Source organism: Zea mays, chromosome 1 (assembly GCF_902167145.1).
Source record: "Zea mays cultivar B73 chromosome 1, Zm-B73-REFERENCE-NAM-5.0, whole genome shotgun sequence".
In the NCBI taxonomy this organism is placed as follows: Eukaryota; Viridiplantae; Streptophyta; class Magnoliopsida; order Poales; family Poaceae; genus Zea; species Zea mays.
Window position 1 is genome coordinate 132,918,452 of NC_050096.1, and position 26,585 is coordinate 132,945,036.

The 26,585-nt window shown below is 40.0% G+C and overlaps 2 pseudogenes; both read left to right on the plus strand.

The window, feature by feature from the left end:
- Positions 1 to 212: 212 nt before the first annotated feature.
- On the plus strand, positions 213 to 12,195 carry LOC118476052 (DNA-directed RNA polymerase subunit beta''-like; annotated as a pseudogene).
- Positions 12,196 to 17,877: 5,682 nt separating this feature from the next.
- Positions 17,878 to 26,201, plus strand: LOC118473069 (ATP synthase subunit a, chloroplastic-like; annotated as a pseudogene).
- Positions 26,202 to 26,585: the final 384 nt, after the last annotated feature.

Below are 26,585 nucleotides of genomic sequence, written 5' to 3' on the forward strand. Positions count from 1 at the left end.
AAGGATTTAGTTGCACCTATTCATACACTATATAAACAAGGAAGTTAGATTCGGGGATGCCCCTTTCGGGGGGCTTTCCGATTTAGCTAGTACCATCTTTTTTGCCGCGCAAATCCAGATTGAGATTGAGGAAAGGGAGTAAATTAAGTTTTCGAATCACTGACTCAGGCCCATTGTCGAATCCTACTCAGCCAAAAAGGGGGTACTTATGTATGGCAGAACGGGCCAACCTGGTCTTTTATAATATAGAGATAGACGAAACTGCTATGAAACTGCTTATTAGCAGATTAATAGATCATTTCGGAATGGGATATACATCCCATATACTGGATCGAATAAAGACTCTAGGCTTCCATGAAGCCACTACTACATCAATTTCTTTAGGAATCGAGGATCTTTTAACAATACCCTCTAAAGGATGGTTAGTCTAAGACGCGGAACAACGGAGTTTTCTTTTGGAGAAACACTATTATTATGGAGCGATACACGCGGTAGAAAAATTACGCCAATCCGTTGAGATATGATATGCTACAAGTGAATATTTGAAACAAGAAATGAATTCGAATTTTTGAATAACTGATCCTTCTAATCTAGTCTATCTAATGTCTTTTTAAGGAGCCAAAGGAAATGCATCTCAGGTACACCAATTAGTAGGTATGAGAGGGTTAATGGCGGATCCTCAAGGACAAATGATTGATTTACCTATTCAAAGCAATTTATGCGAGGGACTTTCTTTGATAGAATATATAATTTCCTGCTACAGAGCACAAAAAGGGGTTGTAGATACTACTATACGAACAACGGATGCTGGCTAACTTACACGTAGACTTGTTGAAGTAGTTCAACATATTATTGTGCGTAGAAGAGATTGTGGTACTATCCGAGGTATTTCTGTGAGTCCTCAAAATGGGATGACAGAAAAACTTTTTTTCCAAACACTAATTGGCCGTGTATTAGCAGACGATATATATATTGGTTCACGATGCATTGCTTCTCGAAATCAAGATATTGGAATTGGATTAGTCAATTGATTCATAACTTCCTTTCGAGCACAATTGTTTCGAGCACAACCAATATATATTAGAACCCCCTATACTTGCCGGAGCACATCTTGGAACTGTCAATTATGTTATGGGCGGAGTCCCACACATGGGGATCTGGTCGAATTGGGGGAAGCTGTAGGTATTATTGTGGGTCAATCAATTGGGGAGTCGGGGACTCAATAAACATTAAGAACTTTTCATACTGGTGGAGTATTCACAGGGGTATTGTCGACCTTATACGATCCCCCTCGAATGGAATAATCCAATTCAATGAGGATTTGGTTCACCCCACACGTACCCGTCATGGGCAGCCTGCTTTTCTATGCTATATATTCTTGCATGTAACTATTCAGAGTCAGGAAATTCTACATAGTGTGAATATTTCGTTAAAAAGCTTGATTCTAGTGCAAAATGATCAATATGTAGAATCTGAACAAGTAATTGCGGAGATTCGTGCTGGAACGTCCACTTTGCATTTTAAAGAAAAGGTACAAAAACATATTTATTCTAAATCAGACAGGGAAATGCACTTGAGTACTGATGTTTACCATGCGCCCGAATATCAATATGGTAATCTTCGTCGATTACCAAAAACAAGCCATTTATGGATATTGTCACTAAGTATGTGCAGATCCAGTATAGCATCTTTTTCGCTGCACAAGGATCAAGATCAAATGAATACTTATTATTTTTCTGTTGATGGAAGATATATATTTGACTTCTCAATGGCTAATGATTAAGTAAGCCATAGACTTTTGGATACTTTTGGTAAAAAAGATAGAGAAATTCTTGATTATTTAACGCCAGATCAAATCGTGTTCAACGGTCATTGGAATTGTTTCTATCCTTCCATTCTTCAAGATAATTCAGATTTGTTGGCGAAAAAGCGAAGAAATAGGCTCGTCGTTCCATTACAATATCATCAAGAACAAGAAAAAGAGCAAATATCCTGTTTGGGTATTTCAATGGAAATACCCTTTATGGGTGTTTTATGTAGAAATACTATTTTTGCTTATTTTGACAATCCATGATGCAGAAAAGATAAAAGGGGTTCAGGAATTGTTAAATTTAGATATAGGACCTAGAGGAAGAATATCGGACCCAAGAGGAAGAGTATAGGACTCGAGAGGAAGAATATCAGACCCGAGAGGAAGAGTATATGACTCGAGAGGAAGACTCAAAAGGCGAATATGAGAGCCCAGAGAACAAATATAGGACCCGAGAGAGAGAGAGGGCGAATATAGAATCCTAGAAGACGAATATATGACTCTAGAGGATGAATATGAAACCCTAGAAGATGAATATGGGATCCTAGAGGACGAATAAATGACTCTAGAGAAAGACTCAGAGGAAGAATATGGGAGCCTAGAGAACAAATATAGGACTCGAGAGGGAGAGGCCGAATATGAAATCCTAGAGGAAGAATCAGAAGAAGAATATGGGAGCTCTGAAGATGGCTCAGAGAAGGAATATGGGACTTTAGAAGAAGTCTCAGAAGAAGACTCTAAGGAAGACTCAGAAGACGAATATGGGAGCCTAGAGGAAGATTTTATCTTAAAAGAAGAGGGTTTTATTGAGCATCGAGGGACAAAAGAATTTAGTCTAAAATAGGAAAAAGAAGTAGATTAGTTTTTTTCATTCTTCAAGAACTCCATATCTTGCCGAGATCCTCATCCCTAAAGGTACTTGACAATAGTATTATTGGAGTCGTTACACAACTCACAAAAAATACAAGAAGTCGACTAGGTGGATTGGTCCGAGTGAAGAGAAAAAAATCCATACAGAACTCAAAATCTTTTCCGGAGATATTCATTTTCCTGAAGAGGCGGATAAGATATTAGGTGGCAATTGGATACCACCAAAAAGAGAAAAAAATATTCTAAGGAATAAAAAAGGAAAATTTGGGTTTATGTTCAATGGAAAAAAATTATCAAAAGCAAGGAAAAGTATTTTGTTTCGGTTCGACCTGCAGTCGCATATGAAATGGACGAAGGGATAAATTTAGCAACACTTTTTCCGTAGGATCTCATGTAAGAAGAGGATAATCTCCAACTTAGACTTGTCAATTTTATTTCTCATGAAAAATAGCAAGTTAACTCAAAGAATTTATCACACGAATAGTCAATTCGTTCAAACTTACTTAGTAGTGAATTGGGAACAAGAAGAAAAAGAGGGAGCTCGTGCTTCTCTTGTTGAGGTAAGAACAAATGATCTAATTCACGATTTTTTAAGAATTGAGTTAGTCAAGTCTACTATTTTGTATACACAAAGAAGGTATGATATGACAAGTGTAGGATTGATTCCCAATAATAGGTTAGATCGCAACAATACCAATTCCTTTTATTCCAAGGCAAAGATTCAATTACTGAGCCAACATCAAGAAGTTATTGGCACCTTGTTGAATCGAAAAAAAGAATATCCATCTTTGATGATTTTCTTGGCATCCAACTGTTCTCGAATTGGTTTATTCAAGAATTCTAAATATCCAAATGCGGCAAAAGAATCGAATCCTAGAATTCCTATTCGAGATATTTTTGGGCTAGCTCTTAGGCGTTATTATACCTAGTATATCGAATTTTTCTTCATCTTACTATTTATTAACGGATAATCAGATCTTGTTAAAAAATACTTGTTCCTTGACAATTTGAAACAAACCTTCTGTTGGGGACATGTTCTCAAATGCTATAAGTTAAGAAGAAGGCAACACAAAATGTTAAAGGTTAATACCCTTCGTCCTTCGAAACATTATCTCCCTTGGGATATAATGATATTCAGACGAAGGTCGTGAAGGACATACCTTCGTCATCGTAATATATGTTAATGAAAGAAGAAGCATGTTAAATACAAGAGACAACATGAATGATCACATAGTATTATCAATTCAACTTTATTATATTATCATGAATGAACAGAAATAATATAGAATTACATTTGTACCTTCGGCTTGACAGAAGAGGAAAGTACAAGCGTGACGCATGAACGAATACAAGTCAGCGTGAACAGTACGGGGGTACTATTCATCTATTTATAAGCACAGGGCGCAGCCTGTGAGAAATTACATCCATGCCCTTCATATTTACTATTTACTTTTAGACAACCCAATGGGGACTAAATAGCCTTTTTCCCTTTTAAGTCGGTTCCTTTATCCGCCACTGAGCCGAAGCTCCCTTGCGCGTAGCTTCGGAGCAACACCAGCCTTCATCACAACCATGCTTTTCACATCGTGTATGCTTATAACCCGAGTCCGAAGGTACCTGTTCATATGTCACACTTGGAAGACATTGTTAAATCATGTTTTTGAGGACCTTCGGAAGACGAAGGCCCCCAACAGTAGTCCCTCTCAGTATTAATTTGTTAAGATAACGAATTCAGACTACGATATGGACGAAGGCCTTAAGCCGAAGGTCCGAAAAAACACCTTCCCTTTGCTAGAATAGCAACAGTCAATGACTGACGGGGCCCTCCAAATTGGAGCGCACTGGGCGTATAAATAGGAACTCACACTGACTGCACTTGATACACTGCTTGTGCCATTTGCCTTATTTTCTCAATTTTATAGCTCTTGCTCACTAGAGCTTGATAGTTTTCAAGCTCTCTGAACTTCGGTTTAGAAAACATGTTTTCACCATTTCTCAAGAAAAGATGTCTCAAGACAAGAAGATTGCTGCTGAGACAAAGCTGACTGAAGAGGAGAAGCTTTTTGAGGAGAAGAAGGTTGTGAATCCTTATATTGCTGGTTTTGTTGAGTCAATGGCAAAAAAAATACAGAGAAGATTACGAAGGAGATACAGGAAGGCTTGTCTGAAGATACTGGTGATAGTGATAGTTATGATTTGGAAAGTGGGGGCGAAGATTCTGAGGATCGGCCGTGGAGGCCAAGTCATTCAATTTTCGGAAAATCAACCATCAAACAAAGCCATCTTGAGAACATGAGAGGAAGATATTTTTGGGACATGTGTGTGAGGGCTAGAGGAGACAACAACGTACGTACCTGCCCCTGAGGAGAACGAAGTTGTGATTTACCGAAGCTTCTTCAAGGCTGGGCTTCGGTTCCCCTTGAGTAAATTTGTAGTTGAAGTATTGAAAACATACCAAATTTTCCTCCATCAAATTACCCCCGAAGCTATAATAAGGATGGGGATTTTTGTTTGGGCTGTGAGAAGTCAGGGGTTAGAGCCAAGCGCAAAGTGCTTTTGTAGTATGCACGAACTTTTGTATGAGACGAAGGCCACGGGCAAAGAACAGTATCACAACAACTTCGGTTGTTATGGATTTATCGCCCGCCCCAACGCAAGCCACCCGGTGCCGACATTTCGGAAAAGGTGGCCCGTGTCCTAGATGGAAGAGTAGTTTTATGTGAAAAATGATTTGGAAGCAAGGGAAGACATTAAGGAAGTCATTATGCGCCCCATTTGGTCTCGCTTCGGCCTTCGAAAGCCGAAGGTCAAACTTGATGATGCCGCCGAAGCGTGTCAGAAGGCGTTCAATACTGTCTGCTCCTTCATTGGCACCAGAGATTTAATTCAAGAACATATAGCATTCAGAGTGTGGCCGCTTGTAGAAAGCTAGGAAACGTCGAAGGAGACCATCATTAACTCTAGCGAAGGTGACTTGGTCCGGCTGAAATATACGTTCAGGTTTGGAGATAAGTTTGATGAACCAAGTGATGATTGGCTGAAGTGTATCGAAGCTACAAGTGATGAACTGCTTGGAGCATATTCCAAGGCAGAAGATAATGCACTGTTTGCGGCCTTCGGCGATCGGGAAAAAAAAGAGACTGAACAGAGTTTTTGACGCCATTGACTTCGTCTACCCCGATTACCACTACCCGCTGCGAGGACAAGGGAAAAAGAGGAAAACTGCTGCTTCGGACACCTCGGCCGAGCCTGTGCCAAAGGGAAAAAAGATAAAAGTTCTTACCCACCGACCGCGTTACATTAAACCGGCCGCGATACCTGAATTTGGCGAAGGGACCTCCTCGGCTGCCAAAACAAAAGAAAGTGTTCCTCCCGTGCAGAGGATTGAAGAGCCGGCTACAATGCCGAAGGTACCTTCGGTTGAGTTAGTTGAAACGAAGGCTGACAAAGATAAGGCTGAAGGGTCAAAAATTGAAGAAATAACAAAGATGCCAGAGATTTTGAGCCCTTCAACAGAAGCAACAACACCGAAGACACAAAAGAGTTTTGCCACAACTCCTAAGAGGAGAAGGATGGCAAACATGCTAGATGTTGTATTGGAAACATCAAAGACTTTGAGTTCTACCCCTTCAAGAAAAATTGCCGAAGCTTCGAAAGTGCAACCCGAAGCTGAAACAATGCAAGCGGAAGTCAAAACTGCAACAATTCAAGCTGAAACCGAAGCTAGGCCTTCAGAGCCCACCGAGACAGAGCCTGTCGTAGTTGAAGAAAAAACGGCAGAGCAAACGCCGTCTAAAAAAGTTGAAGCTGCCGCTACCGAAGCTTCAAATGAAGACACCGATTACATCACTTGTCATGCTTCGGGGAAGAGACTTTCCCAAGAAGAAAAGCTAGAAGCACTACACTATGCCCAAAAATTAAAATACCCGAAGGGGGCATTAGTGTTTAATGGTTGCGGGGAAGAAGATTTTTTGTACTGTCTCCCGGATAATAAAGAGATATCCGTTTGCCGGGAGATAGGTAAAAGCATCGGATTCCCGAAGCTAGAAGACGGTCTTTCAATCTTATCGAAGGATGAGCTTGCTGACAGCTTAGCGTATAATAGCATAAAGGTATAAAAGCCAATTTTGTATTTTGATAACGAAATATTTTATTTGCTTATACTTAATTCCGTCCTTCTCTTGCAGGGCTTAATTCTTAGCAATGCGCTTAGGGCTCAGAAAAATTGAAGATGAAGGATATACGATGGCTCTGAACAACCTTCGTTCAGAGGTAATCGAACTAAGGAACGAAGGTCTTGAAAAAGACAAAATCTTGATTTCATTGGTAAACAAAGTGAAAGAAGATGAAGCTAGTTTGAAGGCTCAAGCTAAAATCCAAAAGAATGAGATTGAAGACCTTCGAAAACAGCTGGCCGAAGCCAAAGAAAAATGCGGTCTCGCAGAAGCTAACCGAGATATTAGTGAATATTGGAAAAACTATGTAGAAAAAATAGTTGAAGAACTTCGCACATCCAAAGAAAGATGTTTCGAAAAATCCTTGGGCTGCGTGGAGAAGATAAAGGCTAGCTTTGCCAATGTGGGCGCTTATTCTAACGTAGATAACTTCATACGAGGCGACCCTGAAGGTGTTATCGAATGGATAAGTGGAGGGGCCGAAGCTTTTGAAGAAATTTTAAGTGATCGCGGGGACGTCTGCACGTTCTCCGGTGCAAGGGGAATTTCAGCCATCCTGGAGAAGGCGGGATGTGACCATTTCTAAACCCTGGCTCAGGCCGAAGCTGCCTTCTCCGTGGATGATACAAAGGATCCCTCAACTGAAGCAAGTTTAATGGGCGGGAAATTTTACAATGATATCTAGATAAATGGTGGCCGAGAAATGGCTCACGAAATTATGAAGAAAAGCGAAAAAGACATTCATGTCGCCCGAGTACAAGCAAAACAAGCTGAAGAAGCTGCAGAACGCGAGAGACGCATAGGTATTGTTTCGTGGTCTTTACCTTTGGCATTTGTTTTTATGGTTTCGAACTGATTAACTTTTTCTATTGTAGCTGAATTATCTCCACCACTGGAACCGTTCGATCCCCTGGCCGATCCAGAAATGAAGGAAGCATTGGAGATTATTAATATAGCCGAATCTGTTGTTGACGAAGTTGTTAACAAATTGCTGAATGAGGTTGCGGAGAAGGTCCTGAAGGAAGACTAATACTTATTGTAGAAACATTTTCAGACAATCAATGTAACTTTGTTGCACAAGATTCTAATATTCGATGTATATAATTTTGAATCTAACATGTAAATTATTTGTAATTCACGTTTTTGCGATGCATGAAACTTTTATATACATACCGTTTTTGAGCCTTCGACGAAAAAACACCTTCCCTTCTTTTCATTCTTTGTAAAGAAAAATCCCATGCTTCGTAAGAATATCCATGCTTCTCAAACAAAGGATCCCGTCTTTTGTGACAGGGCTGATGAAGCTGTTTTTCTCAAATCTTATTTTGTCCCTTAGCACATTTTCATTTTTACGAAGCATTCTCCAAAGATCCTCTTCGTATTCAATTCGTGTTACTGATGCGATATGATGTATGATGTGATGTTATGCGGAATGATATGATGATATGATGCAAAATGATGTTGATGTCGAAGGCACACACTCACACTCCCACACTTGGAACACAATCTCTGCATTCCCTTAGGAACAACTGAGGTCTCTTTGCCGTTTATTTTTCGGCTTCACCGTTTATTTTTTGGTGTAAGTTCTGCATCCCCTTAGGAACGTCTTTGAACTTCTTCGCCTTCTATTTCGGCGGTATCACCGTTGACTTTTTGGTGTAAGTTCTGCATTCCCTTAGGAACGTCTTTTGAACTTCTTCGCCTTATATTTCGGCGGTATTGGCTCTGCATTCCCTTTGGAACGACTTTTGAGCAGAAAACATACACAGCGCTCCCTTAAGAACGACTTTTTTGTAGCTTCGGCATTTATCTAGCTCTACATTCCTTTAGGAACGATTTTTTAAGCTTCGTAAATCTGTGACGAAGATATATTTCATTTTAACACAAGCGAAACTATTACAAGGAATTAAAACTAAATTTACATTACTTGTTCCTTATTGAAAAACAAAAAACATAGAACGTAAAGGTATTTCAGAAGTAGGATATCTCTCAATAAATGTTCTTTGATTCCGGCACAGTACTATTGACTGTGCGAGCTTCGGATTCTTCCCTGAATTCCCGTTGTTGTTGAGAGTGCTGGCGCCCTTCTGGCTGTTGGCCCCGTAAATAGGTAAGTTGAAGTGGTGGTGGAGGTGGGGGCTGTGGCCAGGAAGCATGTGACTGACTAGCCGAAGCAATAGAAGCTGCAGGATGATTACCCACATATTCTGGTATGTAGGGAGAGTGGCACGAAGCAGTGTGCAAGACCTGCTTCGGCTGACTCTCCTTCTGCTTCTAGATGGTGATTTGGCACATTCTTGAAGTATGGCCCTTGTCCTCACCATAGAATAAGCAATAGATCTTCCTGGGCTGATCTCCAAATCTTGCTCCAAAGCCCCTGGCGCCTCTGCCCCTTTGAGCTGGAAGCCGGAAAGAGCTTTGCTACTGCCCCGGAGATTGTGAGGTGTACTGTGGCCTCTAAAGTTGACTTCCTTTGTCGTCATTCTGAGTGGAGTTATGGATTGACCTGACATGCCTCAGGTGGATTATTCCTCCGAAGCCCCTGGTCATTTGCGAGAATCTGTAAGCTTCTTCCCTTCTTTGGCGGAAATCGTTGTCAGCCCGGATGTACTCATCCATCTTCTGAAGAAGCTTCTACAGAGTTTGTGGGGGCTTCTTGGCGAAGTACTGAGCTGGAGGTCCTGGCCGAAGGCCCTTAATCATGGCCTCAATGATAATTTCATTGGGCGATGTGGGCGCTTGTGCCCTCAATCGCAAGAACCTTTGGACACACACCTGGAGGTATTCCTCATGGTCTTGCGTGCATTGGAATAGGGCCTGAGCTATGTCTGGCTTCGTCTGAAAGCCTAGGAAACTGGTCACCAGCATGTCCTTGAGCTCCTGCCACGACGTAATTGTCCCTGGCCGAAGGGAAGAATACCATGTCTGGGCCACGTTTCGAACTGCCATGATGAAGGACTTAGCCATGACAGCTGCATTGCCTCCGTATGAGGATATTGTTGCCTCATAGCTCATCAGAAATTGTTTTGGGTCTAAGAGCCCATCATATATTTGTAGCTGAGGTGGCTTGTAAGATTGTGGCCATGGGATAGCCTGTAGTTCTGCTGCCAAGGGAGAAGCATCATCAAAAGTAAAGATATCATGATTAAAATCATCATATCATCATCTTCGTTGAATAGACCTTCCTGACGAAGCTCCCTGTGTTGGGGCCTTCGATCTTGTTCATCTTGAGCAAGATGACACACTTCTTCAGTAGCTTCGTCGATCTTCCTTTGAAGATCGGCGAGCCGAGCCATTTTCTCCTTCTTCCTTTGCACTTGTTGATGGATGATTTCCATGTCCCTGATCTCTTGGTCCAACTCCTCCTCCTAGAGTGTTGGACTGGTGGCTTTTGTCTTCTAGCTTCGAGCCTCTCAGAGAGAAAGAGTTTCCTGATTTGTGTCCAGTGGCTGCAGCGCAGCAGCCCCTTGCGCTGAAGCTTTCTTCGGCGGCATGACGAAGGTCAGTGCTTGCCGAAAGTGGTCGAATGAGTTCATCGGAGGTGGGCGCCAATGTTGGGGACTTGTTCTCAAATGCTATGAGTTAAGAACAAGGCAACACAAAATGTTAAAGGTTAATACCATTCATCCTTTGAAACATTATCTCCCTTGGGATATAATGATCTTTAGACAAAGGTCGTGAAGGACATACCTTTGTCATCGTAATATATGTTAATGAAAGAAGAAGCATGTGAAATACAAGAGACAACATGAATGATCATATAGTATTATCAATTCAACTTTATTATATTATCATGGATGAACATAAATAGTATAGAATTACATTTGTACCTTCGGCTTGACAGAAGAGGAAAGTACAAGCGTGACGCATGAACGAATACAAGTCAGCATGAACAGTACGGGGGTACTGTTCATCTATTTATAGGCACAGGGCGCAGCCTGTGTGAAATTACATTCATGCCCTTCATATTTACTATTTACTTTTAGACAACACAATGGGGACTAAATAGCCTTTTCCCTTTTAAGTCGGTTCCTTTTTCCGCCATTGAGCCGAAGCTCCCTTGCACGTAGCTTCGGAGCAACACCAGCCTTTGTCACGACCATGCTTTTCACATCGTGTATGCTTTTAACCCGAGTCCGAAGGTACCTGTTCATATGTCACACTTGGAAGACATTGTTAAATCATGTTTTTGAGGACCTTCGGAAGACGAAGGCCCCCAACACCTTCCAAGTACTTCAAGGGCTTAAATACTCTTTAATAGACGAAAATAAATGGATTTCAAATTTTGACAGTAACATCATGTTGGAGCCATTCCATTTGAATTGGCACTTTCTCCATCATGACTCATGGGAAGAGACATTAGCAATAATTCACCTTGGACAATTTATTTGTGAAAATTTATGTCTATATAAATTACACATAAAAAAACTTGTCAAATTTTCATTGTTAAGATGGACTCCTTTGTTCTAAGAGCAGCTAAGCCTTATTTGGCCACTATAGGAGCAACTGTTCATTGTCATTATGGAAAAATCCTTTACAAAAAGGAGATAGGTTAGTTACGTTTATATATGAAAAATCGAGATCCAGTGATATAACGCAAGGTCTTCCAAAAGTAGAACAAATCTTCGAAGCACGTTCAATTGATTCACTATCGCCAAATCTCGAAAGAAGGATTGAGGATTGGAATGAACGTATACCAAGAATTCTTGGGGTTCCCTAGGGATTCTTGATTGGAGCTGAGCTAACCATAGCCCAAAGTCGTATCTCTTTGGTTAATAAGATATAAAAGATTTATCGATCCCAAGGGGTACAGATCCATAATAGACTTATAGAGATTATTATACGCCAAGTAACATCAAAAGTAAGAGTTTCCGAAGATGGAATGTCTAATGTCTTTTTACCTGGGAATTAATAGGACTATTGCGAGCGGAATCAGCAGGGCGGGCTTTAGATGAATCGATCTATTATCGTACAATCTTATTGGGAATAACAAGGGCTTCCATGAATACCCAAAGTTTCATATCTGAAGCAAGTTTTAAAGAAACTGCTCGAGTTTTAGCAAAAGCTGCCCTACGAGGTCATATTGATTGGTTGAAAGGTCTGAAAGAAAACGTAGTTCTGGGGAGATTATACCTGATGGCACGGGATTCCAAAAATTTGTGCATCGTTGTTCCCCACAAGACAAGAACCTTTATTTCAAAATTCAAAAAAAATCTATTCGTGTCGGAAATGAGAGATATTTTGTTTCTCCATACAGAATTAGTTTCTTCTGATTCTGACATAACAAACAATTTCTATGAAAAACCACAGACCCCGTTTACCCCTATTTGTATGATTTAAGTATGGATAAAGCAATTTTTTTACTTTAATTTAAACTATATTTTTGACCTTATAATGCTAACAGGTCTGATTTTCGATTTTGTACTTAAATTTAAATTGTATTTTAATAAGTAGAAGGAGTCAGTTAATTCATTAAGGCTATGTTTATACCGTGTATCAATGGTTAAGAAGGTTCCATTGGAACAATTATTATTTATTTCAAGCTATTTCGACTCTTTCTTAATCTTCAAAAAGAAATGAATTCTATAATGGTAATACAAAAAAAGAAAAAAGAAAAAGGAAGTGTGAAAAATGACAAGATATTGGAACATCAATTTGAAAGAGATGATAGAAGCAAGAGTTCATTTTGGTCATGGTATAAAGAAATGGAATCCCAAAATGGTGTCACACCCATTTCTAAAGGGCAGAGCCGGGTGCATAGCATATGTGTGCCCGGATCTATTTCCACACATATGTTGACGTCACAAGTGTAATATATCAAAAGAACAATGCATAAAAGCGTAAATAACGATTATATTAACATATTACACTTCGAACAGACATAATGTCTTAACCTTTATTCATCAAAGTACAGCGAAACAAGGACATCCATCCACAGGAAGATGGCCGGGGGTATCACTAGACTAGCATCCATGGAGTTCAGCATCATATCTTCATCTGCAACATTTGATCAAAATTAAGCAAGGGTGAGCTCACTTATGGTCGAGGCTCAGCAAGTGGGGGAAAAACTAATGCAAGTTTAACAAGGTGAGGCTAAGGTTGAGCAGTAAGCATTTTAGTTGGTCAACATTTTATTAACAACACCTGTCTTACTAATAAGTGTGAATCCCAAGTATTCCCATTAAACAAAGGCACAAGAGTATATCAAAAACACTTAAGTGAAACCACTTAAGCAAACCATTGGCAGATCATCGAATCTTGATTTATTTCCATCTTCAAGTTCAATTATCATGTGAGGAGTCCAGACTGCTCATAACCGTGAGTACGACTGATATATCAGTTTTACACTCTGCAGAGGTGGCGCATCTTTACCCATGAGTCGCGATTCCCTTCTAGCCCGGGTTAGCTAGACCCGTATTCACTTCCGAGGTGAATGGCCAGGGTCTCACTACGAGGCTTCTCCCTAGAGTCCTCATTACGCAAATGCTGGAAATGGTCAACTGCATAAGGTACACCTACCGTAACCAACTTATAGTCCAGACTACAGGGTAAAGCTTTGGGAACTATGCCCGTATCCAATCTTCCTGAGCCGGAACTATAAGCGCTTGCCAGATGCCCCCGTTCCGGTCGACCACGACCAGCACCCAACATAAGACTTCCCTAGTTATTTAGCCAAGACCAGAGCCATGATAGTTCTCATGGTAGCACTGTTTTCCCGGGTGGTCACTCCATGTTCCAATTAATATGAGATAAACTTGTTTAACCATCGGGTTAACAACAATAAAGTAATCTTACCATTTGGAACATTAATATCATAAACAGGAGTGACTGCATAAATTTAAAGTTGTAGCAATAGCATAGCTATTTGATTAGATCATAATCCCAGGTTAAACAAGGAGTAAGGTTGGAAAGGCTAGGGGTATCTAAATAGGTAACCCATCAAATTATGCATATATATCCAAGAATAAACTTTATTGAATGTATTATTTGGGATCAAACAGAATATGCAGAGGGAGAAGTCCACTTGCCTTGCTTACTGAAAACTTGAGGTTCTTCCACGGATAGGAATAGATCTTGATTCTTAACTACTAGATCAACCACTGAATATCACACAAACATCAAGAAGAAACAAACACCACTCAATAACATACAACATTCACCATACATAAAGCTAAAAGAAAGCCTAACGAAAAGAGCGTTCGCTTTTAAAGAACATCGCAAGTAATGGTTATAATAAGAGGGTATTCTTTTCAAAAAATGTGTGATCTATACTTTATAAAACAAGACATGAGCTTAAAAATATCTTAATTAAAATATACAAATATTGGGTTCATCAATTTTAATCTTTTATAAAACGTCATACGTGATACGTCTAAGATAAAGGGTTTATAAGATGATAAAACACGTAATAACGATATTAAACCTTTTTAACCTTTTTGAACACATATAAGTTATATCTAAGGTTAATGGGCTACAAAACATGTTATTAATCTTAGAAGCATTATGGAACGTATTATAATTCATTGTTAAACCTTCACTTAAGACAAATTAAGATATAAGTCTAAATAGGTTTTATGTGAAAAGATCATTATTATTAAACACCTATTTATGGAAAGTTATGATATATGCTTTAATGAACTTTTATGTAAAAGACAATGAACAACAATTATATTTTTTTTTATTAGAAAGTACATGCCCTATATTTTATTAAGAAAGCTATATACAAAACAATATATAAACTAACATTATTATTAAAGAACATGAACACTAATTTCCTTAGTTTATTCTTTAGGAAAAACTAAGTGACACATATATAAATAATATGAACTAATTTTTATTAAATGATTAATTAAACCTATATAACCAGTTGTAAACAAATATAAATCTAATTGACTAGGTTATGAGAGGACATAATTACTCTATTATTTATCTTTACATTTAGTTTAGAAACATATGACCTAGATATTTAATACTATATTCATTGGTATATTATTAACTATCATTTTAGTTATGACGGTGTGAGCATTTAACTAAGCCATTAACTCATTTTTAGAAAAGTTATATGACATAATTTTATTGTAAAGCATATTATTATGGGTACTTAAACATGAGACTAAATGAGTTTTATGTGAAGGGATAATAAATAATTATCATTTTATTAAGAAAATACTAAATCTATATTTGTTGAGAAAACTACATTCAAACCGATATATCATCATTTTAAAGATATGAACACCAATTCTATTATTTTAGTATCTTTTAAAAAAAACTCTATTCTTTCTGTTTTCTCCTTTCTTTTCTGAATAGAAATTATATGTATAACTAAAAATTGTTTATAATTCTTCTAACAATAATATTCTAAGAAGTAATTGTAAATTACTAAATGAGACTTTTAATAACATAATCATGGTTGTTATGATATAAATAAATATTTTACTAATTCTAAGTAATTAAGTACTATACTTATGAATACATTTATTATGAATAGTAAAATCTATATATATTTTCATTCGACCGGAAATACGTGGCTTAATTCCTATTTCAATTTCTCATATCACTAAAATTACACTTATATCAATACTAACCAATATCGCTCCACACACTAAAACAAAATTAATTATAAATATTTCTAGTATGAAAATCACTAAGTTAGTGAATAGCGACCGTGTTCATTTTTAGAATTATAAAATCATACGTATATTTAAAATATTGTCGTGGGGTTCGATTTTGGTTACACGTATATATCGAATCTCTAAAATCATACACGAATCGTCAAATCGCATCAATATTACCACAATAATTCACAAATTCATAAATTAATTCAGCATATGATTTAGACAATAAATTAACGGGTTGGGGTTGTCTTCAACCTTGAGTTCGCTCATGTGCAGGGATGAAGGCACGACGGCGAGCAGTGGTGCTGCTGCGCGTGTGGGTAGGAGTTCTTGACGTCGGGCGAGGCTCCGACGAGGTGCTGCGCGGACGGAGCTCCGGTGGGGAACGTGGACGACGGCGACAGTGAGCACCGGCGACGAGGGAGAGAACGAGGAGGGAGTGAGAGAGGGAGCTCGAGCAGGGAGAGGGAGAGGGCTCGACGTCCATTTTATAGGCGAGGGCGAGGGGAGATGAGAGGGCGCGACGGCGTCTTCAAGCACCATGAATGGGTCCATCAATGGGGAGAGGGAGTAATGGGGGAGGGAGAGAAAACAGACGCAGTAAACTCCATAACGGACGACGCGGGTACGATTTGAGGCTTGGGCGTCGATCGGTCTTCGGGTGCAGCGTCGTTGCGGCTTGAGGCGCGTTCCTGCGGGCGGGGGATGGCGTCGGGTGCCTGGGCAGTGTGCGCATCGGTGTTGCTTCCTGGGTGCGCACGGCGCGGTCCTGCACGGGGCCGGGGCGGCTGCAGGGCGCCGCTGCCGCTCGGCTTCGGGCGCACGGGGTACAGGGCACGGGTAGCGAGAGGGCGTCAAGGCGGCTCCACGGTCGGTCCTCCTGGCGGCGCGCGTGGAGCAGAGAGGCAGGGAGGAGGAGATGGCCTGGGGGGATACCAGGGGGCGGCGACGGCTAGGGGAGGAAGAAGGCAGGGCGCAGGCTGTTAGTTGGGCCAAGTGGGCCTTAGGGTTTAGTTAGGTTATTGTTTTTGTTTTTTTCCTTTTTTTTTCTAATTTCGAAATACAAATCTAAATAACCTTAAAAGTTATAAAAATTAACCCAAAATTATTTATAAATAAAATCTTAATTTTTAACTAATAATTATATTATTTTTGTGAATTTTCATTCAAGAAGAAATGTTATTAAATATTCAAAAACAAAAAACCAATCGTGCGCAATCAAAATTATTCCAAATGCAAATAAATGACACACAATTAATTGAAAAACTTATTACCCTAATTACCATTATAAACTAAAATTATTAATATACATATTTTCCAAAAACCTTATTTTAGCAATTCATTATTGTTTTGTAAAATGAGATTTTCTTCACAAGATCAAATCCCGAGATTGGATTTGCAAATCAATTCAAACAAAATATATGCTTCGGCATGAGTGCAACAAACACTTGGAAAAATTTTATTTATTCAAGAATTGTTCAAATTATTTATATTACCATTTTACTATTAGAAATCATAAGTATTTTTCCTTTCTATTGAAAAATAATAATATAAACTAAGTTATCTTCAATTGATGGTTTTAGGGTGTTACAAATGGCCCCTTACATCTCGGCAAAGAGTAAAAGTACTCATATTACAAATCTTGCTAGAACAACTCGTTGTTTATGAGAAGCTTGTGATTTAGTTTTTGATGCAGCAAGTCAGGGAAAAAGCTTCTTAATTGTTGGTACCAAAAAAAGAGCAGCGGATTTAGTAGCATCAGCTGCAATAAGGTATTGTTGTCATTATGTTAATAAAAAGTGGTTTAGCGGTATGTTAACGAATAGGTCGATTACAAAAACTAGACTTTCTCAATTTAGAGACTTAAGAGCAGAAGAAAAAATGGGAAAATTCCACTATCTCCCAAAAAGAGATGCGGCAATCTTAAAGAGAAAATTATCTACCTTGCAAAGATATCTCGACGGGATCAAATATATGACGAGGTTGCCTGACATTGTGATCGTCCTTGATCAGCAAAAAGAGTATATAGCTCTTCAGGAATGTGCCATTTTGGGGATTCCTACTATTTCTTTAGTCGATACAAATTGTGACCCAGATCTTGTGAATATATCGATTCCTGCCAACGATGACACTATGACTTCAATTCGATTAATTCTTAACAAATTAGTATTTGCAATTTTTGAGGGCCGTTCTCTCTATATAAGAAATCGTTGATTAAGAAGAATAGTTAATTCTTGAGCAACTGCGTAGATTTATAGGATTAATAACTATTTTTTTGTTTTGCATAGATAAAAGAAGGGGAATATTGATATATAATAGAGGGTATTGCTATATATTATGATCTGATGTGATTTCTTGGTATATTAAATATAAGATTAATACTTCAAGTTGCTAAGTTGCGAAAGAGATGTTGAATCAAAAGAATTCCTTTTTTGAAGTTCAATTTTTATCAGAGGACAATAAGAATATTACACCATGTTCCATTAAAACACGTAAGGGGTTATATGATATATCGAGTGTACAAGTAGGGCAACACTTCTATTGGCAAATAGGATGTTTCCAAATTCATGCCCAAGTACTAATCACTTCTTGGGTCATAATTACTATTTTGCTAGGTTCAGTTATCATAGCTGTTCGGAATCCACAAATCATTCCGATCGACGGTCAGAGTTTCTTTGAATATGTCCTTGAGTTTATTCGAGACTTGAGCAAAACTCAGATTGGAGAAGAATATGGTCCCTAGGTTCCCTTTATTGGAACTATGTTCCTTTTTATTTTTGTTTCGAATTGGTCAGGTGCTCTTTTACCTTGGAAAATTATAGAGTTACCCCATGGGGAATTAGCAACGCCCATGAATGATATAAATACTATTGGGGGCCTTCGGCTTCCGAAGGTCCTCAAAAACATGATTTAACAATGTTTCTGGAGTATAATACATGAACAAGTATCTTCGTACTCAGATCAGAACCATAGTGTGAAGAATCACAAAGAACACGAAGGTTGGCGCAGAGCCAAAGCTGTGCGCAGGAGAGCTTCGGCACAATAGCAGAAAAAGAAACCGACTTAAAAAGGAAAAGGCTATTCAGACCTCGATGGGTTACTATAGAGTCATTAGCAAATGTAAAGGGCATGGGTGTAATTTTACATGGGCTGCGTCCCGTGCCTATAAATAGATGAACAGCGCTCCCGTACTGTTCACACTGACTTGGCATTTGCTTTTGCGTCACGCTTGTACTCTTACATTCTTTCAAGCCGAAGGTACATTTGTAATTTGATATCATTTCCATTTTTCCATAATAATAAAATAGAAATGAGTTGATAACAATGCATAATTGTTTATGTTATCTCTTATATTTCATATGCTTCCTTCTTCATTACTATATCTTGTGCTGATGAAGGTATGTCCTTCATAACCATTGTCCGGAAATCATTATGTCCCAAGGGAAATAATGCTTCGAAGGACGAAGGACTTTAACGTTTAACATCTTTTGTGTTGCCTTGTTCTTAATTCATAGCATTTGAGAACAAGTCCCCAACATTGGCGCCCACCTCCGGTGAACTCTTTTCGACCACCTTCGACAAGCATTGACCTTCGTCATGCCACCGAAGAAAGCTTCAGCAACAGGGGATGCCGCTTTGCAGCCGCTGGACCCGAACCAGGAGACCCTTTCTCTTCGAGAGGCCCGAAGCCAGAAGAGGAAGGCCGCTAGTCCAACACTCCAGGAGGACGAGTTGGACCAAGAAATCAGGAATATGGAGATGCTTCATCAACAAGTACAAAGGAAGAAGGAGAAGATGGCTAGACTAGCCGAACTTCAGAGGCAGATTGACGAAGCTACTAAAGAAGTACGCCACCTCGCTCAAGATGAGCAAGAGGAAAGGCCCCAACACAGGGAGCTTCATCAAGAAGGCTTCTTCAACGAGGATGAATGGTATGAGAATTTCCATCATGGAAATTTTGCTTTTGATGATGCTTCTCCTCTGTCAGCAGAACTGCAGGCTACACCTTGGCCCCCATCTTACAAGCCACCCTAGCTCCCCATGTATGACGGGCACTCAGATTCGAAGCAGTTTCTGATGAGCTACAAAGCAACCATATCCTCATATGGAGGCAATACTGCAGTCATGGCGAAATCTTTCATCATGGAAGTCAAGAATGTTGCGCAAACCTGGTACTCCTCTCTTCGGCCAGGAACAATCACATCATGGCAGAAGCAGAAGGACATGTTGATCACCAGTTTCCAACGGTTTAAGACGAAGCCAGATACCGCTCAAGCTTTGTTCCAGTGCACGCAAGATCACGAAGATTACCTCCAGGTGTATGTCCGAAGGTTCTTGCGTCTGAGGGCACAAGCGCCAACAGTGCCCAATGAGATTGTCATTGAGGCCATGATCAAGGGGCTTCGGTCAGGATCTATGGCCCAATACTTCGCCAGGAAACCCCCTCAGACCCTGGAGAAATTGCTTCAAAAGATGGATGAATACATCCACGCTAATAATGACTTTCGTCAAAGAAGGGAGGAAGCCTACAGGTTCTCTGAGATGACCAGGGGCTTCGGAGGGAGAATCCACCCAAGGCACGTCAGATCAATCCACTCCTCCCCGAATGACGACAGAGGAAGTCAGCAACAGAGGCCACACTATTCCTCGCAAGCTTCGAGGCAGTAACAAAGCTATCTTTGGCCGCCAGCTCCAAGGGGCAGAGGCGCCAGGGGCTTCAGAGGAAGGTTTGGGGATCAGCCCAGGAAAATTTATTGCTTATTCTAGGGTGAGGACAAGGGACATACTACAAGGATGTGCCATGTCACCATTTAGAAACAGAAGGAAATAGCAGAAGCTGCAGCTCAGCAGAACCAGCCGAAGTAGGTCATGCATACTGCTTCATATCACTCGCCCTACATACCAGAGTATGTGGGTAACCATCCTGCAGCATCTGTTGCTTCGGCCAGTCAGCCACAGGCATCCTGGCCACAGCCTCCACCTCCGCCACCAATACAACCTGCATATTCGCGCGGCCAACAACCAGAAGGGAGTCAACAGAACCATCAGCAGAGAGACTTCAGGGAGGAGTCCGAAGCTCGCACAGTCAACAGTACTATGCAAGAGTCGAAGCATATCTACTAAGAGATATCCTACCTCGGAATCAGTTTTTACATTTATTGTCATTCTCTTTCTTACTAAAGAACAGTTGTTGAAAATTTAGTTTTCTTGGCGTTTTTAATTCCTTGTAATAGCTTCGTTTTTTTCCATAGTAAAAATATATCTTCTCCACAGACTTACGGAGTCCAAAAAGTCGCCGAGGAACCAAAAGTCGTTTCCAAGGCACAAATATCTTCGAAGTACAAAAAGTCGTTCTACGAAACGCAGCGTAAGTTGCCGAAGCTACAAAAAGTCGTTTCTAAGGAAGCGCAGTGTATGTTTTCTACTCAAAAGTCGTTCCAAAGGGAATGCAGAGCCAAATACCGCCGAAATATAAGGCGAAGCGTGAAAAGTCAACGCGAATACCGCCGAAATAGAAGGCGAAGAAGTTCAAAAGACGTTCCTAAGGGAATGCAGAACTTACAGCGAAAAGTCAGCGCTGATACACCGAAAAGTAAGCGGTGAAGCCGAAAATAAACGGCAAAGAGATTGTGTATTCCGTTGTGGGAATGTGTGTGCGTCTTCGGCACAAATATCATCTTGCACAGCATAACATCATCACATCATTTGCATAACATAACATCATACATCATGTTGCATCAATGGCACAAGAAGGGGTTACAATGTCAACCTTCGGAGAATGCTTCGAAAAAGTGAAATTGTGCTAAGGCACAAAATAAGTTTTGAACAGATACATATTTATCAGCTCTAAAGTGGAGGAAAAAGTGTATCGTTGACGAAGCATCAGTGCTATGGCGACGTTTGAAGCATTTTTTATGAAGTACTCTAATATCGAGGAAGAGAATCTATCATTGACAAAGCATTAATGTTTCTACGATGATTGGAGATTTTTTTCACGAAGCATAAAGACTCTTCTTTACGAAGCATGAAAAGAAGGGAAGGTGTTTTTTTGCCGAAGGCTCAAAATGGTATGTACAATAAAAATTTCATGCATCGCAAAGAAATAGATTACAAAGTCATTTACACATTACATTAAGAACTCATGAGTACCAAATATTACAAGCATAGTCCAGCAAATATTACATTAATATTTTGGCAATATTTTACAATATCTATTCTTCTTCTCTCAAAACTTTGTCTGCAGCTTCGGTCAGAAGTTGAGTAACGACTTCGTCCATAATGGTTTCAGCCATGCTAATAATTTCTAATGATTCTTTTGTCTCTGCTTCGGCCAGTGGCTCAAAAGGCTCCGGGGGAGGAGATAGTTCGGCTGTGGTAAAAAAACGTAAATAAGTTCGAAGTCACAAAAATAAAAAAAAATTAAAGTTAAAAGCTATTAAGCAATACCTATCCGTCTTCCGAGTTCTGCAGCTTTTTCTGCTGCCTTCGATACTTCCCTAGCATCGTGAGTATCTTTTTCGCTTTTCTTTATTATCTCGTGAGCCATCCCTCGGCCGCCATTTTCCCATATATCAGTAAAGAATTTTCCACCAACTAAGCTTGCTTCGGCCGAGGGGTCCTTCGTATCATCAATATATAAGGTAGCTTCGGTTTGGGCCAAAGCTTTCACATGTTCGCATCCCGCTTTCTCCAAAATAGCTGCGACCCCTCTTGCACCAGAAAAGGCACAGACGTCTCCGCGACCATTCAAAATCTCCTCAAAGGCGTCGGCCTCGCCGCTGATCCATTCAATTGGACCTTCGGGATCGCCCAGTACAAAGTTGTCTTCGCTAGAATATGCGCCAATATTGGCGAAGCTAGTTTTTATCTTTTTTACACATGCTACAGATTTTTCATAGCATCTTTCTTTTAAAGATCGAAGCTCTACAACTGTTTTTTCCTAGTAATTTTTCCAGTAGTCAATAGCGTCTCGGTCAGCTTCAGCAATAGCACATTTCAATTTTGCTTCAGCTAGCTGTTTCCGAAGATCTTCAATTTCGCATTTCTGAGCTTTAGCTTGGGTTTTGAAAGTAACTTCATCTTCTTTTATTTTGTTCACCAATGAATTTAGGATTTTATCTTTTTCAAGACCTTCGTTCCTTAGTTCAATTACTTTGGAACGAAGGTTGTCCAGAGCTATAGTACATCCTTTGTCTTCGGCATTCTTCTGAGCCCTGAGGGCATTTGCTAAGAATCAGGCCCTGCAAAAAGAAGTGTAGTATTAAGTATAAGCAAATAAAATAATTTTTTGTTTTTAAATACAAAAAAATTCATTCTCATACCTTCAAACTATTATATACTAAGTTGTCCGCCAATTCATCTTTTGATAGCACCGAAAGCCCGTCTTCTAGTGTAGGGAATCCAAAGCTTCTGCTTATCTCCCGGCAGACAGAAATCTCCTTGCTGTCCGGGAGACAATACAAGAAATCTTCTTCTCCACTGTCGTTGAATATCAATACCCCCTTTGGATATTTCAGTTTCCGGGCATAATATTGTGCTTCTCGTTTTTCTTCTTCAGATAACCTTTTTCCCGAAGCGTGTCGTACAATGTAATCAGGTACTTCGGAAGATGCTTCGGGAGTTGAAGTGACAGCTTTTTCAGGCAGAATTTGTTTTGCAGCTTCTTTTTCCATTTCTTTTTCTCCGGTTTCCAAGGATTTCTCCTTGGCAGGCTTTGAAGGCACAGCTTCAGTTCCAGCCTGGCTTTTTGCAGCCTCGGCTTCAGTTAGTTTTGTCTCAGCCTGTGTTTTTGAAGCTCCGGCAGTTTTCCTTGGAGTAGAGCTTGAATTCTTTATCGTCTCCAGTACATCTAGTACATTGACCATCCTTTTCCTCTTGGGGGTCGTTATAAGATCTTTTTGTGCCTTCGGCACTGTCACTTCTGCCGAAGGGCTCAGAACTGATATTTTTGTTTCTTCGATTCTAGGTTCTTCAATTTTGTTAACCTTCGGCATTGTGGCCGGTTCTTCAATCCTCTGTGTGAGGGCAGGTTCTTCGGCTTTAGTAGCCGAAGATGTTTCACCGCCGAATTCAGGCACTGTGGCCGGTTCAATGTAGCGCGATCGGTAAGCAAGTACCTTTACTTTCCTCCTCTTCGGCGCGGGCTCACTCGGAGCAGCTGAAGTAACATCCTTCCCAGAGGTTGCACTTTTCCTCTTTTGCCCCTTCGGCGGGTAGCGGTAGTCTGGATACATAAACCCGATGGCATCAAAAACTCTATTTAGCCTCTTCTTTTTCTGGCTCCCGAAGGGCACAGATAACGCATTATCTTCTACTTTGGAGTACGGCCCAAGCAGTTCATCACTTGTAGCTTCGATACATTTGAGCCAGTCATCATTTGGCTCATCAAATTTATCTCCATATTTGAAGCTGTATTTCAGTCGAACCAGCTCTCCTTCGCTAGTTTTAGTAACAGTCTCCTTCGGCATTTCCCACTTCTCTAAAAGTGGCCACACTCTGAATTAGGTTGGCACTGGGCAGCTTGAGCCTGAACGAGCAAACCGTGCTGCCAGCTATATGCTCCTGAATTAGGTCCCTTGTCCCGATGAAAGAGCAAACCGTGCCGAAGGCCCTTCGGCATCCTTCGGCTGCCTCATCAGTCTCTACCTTCGGTTTTCGGAGGCCGAAACGCTGCCAGATGGGACGCATGATGATGTCTTTAATATCTTCTCTCGTCTTTAAGTCATTTTTCACGTAGAACCATTCCTTCGTCCAATCTCTAGGCCACCTCTTCCGAAAGGTTGGCACTGGGCAGCTTGAGCCTGAACGAGCAACGAAGCTATAACAGCCAAAATTGTTATGATATTGCTCCTTACCCTAGGGCTTCGTCTCATATAAAAGCTCGTGCATACTGCAGAAACTTTTTGCACTTGTCTCCAAGCCCTGACTCCTCACGGCCCAGACGAAGATTCCCATTCTTATGATTGCTTCATGAGTAATTTGGTGAAGGAAAATCTGATATATCTTTAAAACTTCAACCACAAATCTGCTTAAGGGGAGCCGAAGCCCAGCTTTGAAAAAGCTTCGGAAGATCACGACTTCATTCTCTTCGGGAGTAGGAGCAGTCTTGTCTCCATTGTCAGCCCTCACAATAGACATATCTTGAAAATATCTTCCCCTCATATTATCGAGATGACTCTGTTTAATAGTTGATTTTCCAAAAATTGCATGACTTGGTCGCCAGGGTCGATCTTCGGAGTCTTCGCCGCCACTTTCCATATCATAACTGTCGCTGTCACCAGTGTCCTCAGATAAGCCTTCTAAAATCTCCCTAGTAACATTTTCTGTATTTGTTTTTGCTATTGATTCAATAAAGCCAGCATTCTTCTCCATAGAAAGCTTCTCCTCCTCGCTCAGCTTCGTTTCAGCAACAACTTTCTTATCTTGAGACATCTCTTCAGAAATGGTAAAAATGTGCTCCTAAAGCTAAAGCTTAGAAAATCTAAAAAGCCAAGCTAGTGTTGGTGGGCAAGAGTTAAAAATTGAGAAAACAAAAGTAGATGGCAAAAAGCGTGCCAAATGAGCCCGTGGTGTGCTCCTATTTATGCGCCTAGTGCGTTGCAAGTTGGAGGGCCCCGCTTGTCATTGACTGTTGCTATTCTAGCAAAGGGAAGGTGTTTTTTCGGACCTTCGGCCTAGGGCCTTCGTCCATATCGCAATCTGAATTTATCATTCTAACAAATTTATATTGCGAGGGGCTACTGTTGGGAGCCTTCGGCTTCCGAAGGTCCTCAAAAACATGATTTAACAATGTTTCTGGAGTATAATACATGAACAGGTATCTTCGGACTCGAATCAGAACCACAGTGTGAAGAAGCACAAAGAACACGAAGGTTGGCGCAGAGCCGAAGCTGTGCGCAGGAGAGCTTTGGCACAATAGCAGAAAAGGAAACCGACTTAAAAAGGAAAAGGTTATTCAGACCTCGATGGGTTACTATAGAGTCATTAGCAAATGTAAAGGGCATGGGTGTAATTTTACATGGGCTGCGTCCCGTGCCTATAAATAGATGAACAGTGCTCCTGTATTGTTCACGCTGACTTGGTATTTGCTTTTGCGTCATGCTTGTACTCTTACATTCTTTCAAGCCGAAGGTACATTTGTAATTTGATATCATTTCCATTTTTCCATAAATAATAAAATAGAAATGAGTTGATAACAATGCATAATTGTTTATGTTATCTCTTATACTTCATATGATTCCTTCTTCATTACTATATCTTGTGCTGATGAAGGTATGTCGTTCATAACCTTCGTCCGGAAATCATTATGTCCCAAGGGAAATAATGCTTCGAAGGACGAAGGACTTTAACGTTTAACATCTTTTGTGTTGCCTTGTTCTTAATTCATAGCATTTGAGAACAAGTCCCCAACAAATACTGTTGTTGCTTTAGCTTTACTAACATCAGCAGCATATTTTTATCCGGGTCTTAGCAAAAAAGGATTGAGTTATTTCGAAAATTATATTAAACCAACCCCAATCCTTTTACCTATTAACATCCTAGAAGATTTCACAAAACCATTATCACTTAGTTTTCGACTTTTCGGAAATATATTGACGGATGAATTAGTCATTGTTGTTCTTGTTTCTTTAGTCCCATTAGTAGTCCCTATATGGTCATGTTTCTTGGATTATTTACAAGAGGTATTCAAGCTCTTATTCTTGAAACGTTAGCCGCAACCTATATAGGTGAATCCAAGGAAGGTCATCATTGAATTAACTAGTTTTTGAAATAGTCTTCCTTTTTTAGCTTAGCCCAATTCATGCATGATTTCGGATAATCCTCTTAGTTGGAAAACTAAATAGTTCGAAAGGGGTATGAATATACAACCTAGAGTTGCAGGAGAGATAATAGACTATATTATGGAAGAGGTAAAGTATATATGCATTCAAGGGGGCCAAGTCAGGTTAGATCTATATCTTTAATGCCTACAAGACAGTCATCTTTTGTGTGGCTTTCTAAAGAATGTTTTTAGAATTGGATTCAATAGAAAATGAGAAAATAGGCAAACAAAATAGAAGAAACAAATGTATATGGGATTTTTTATTCCTAAGTTAGATTCATTATCTAATCCGA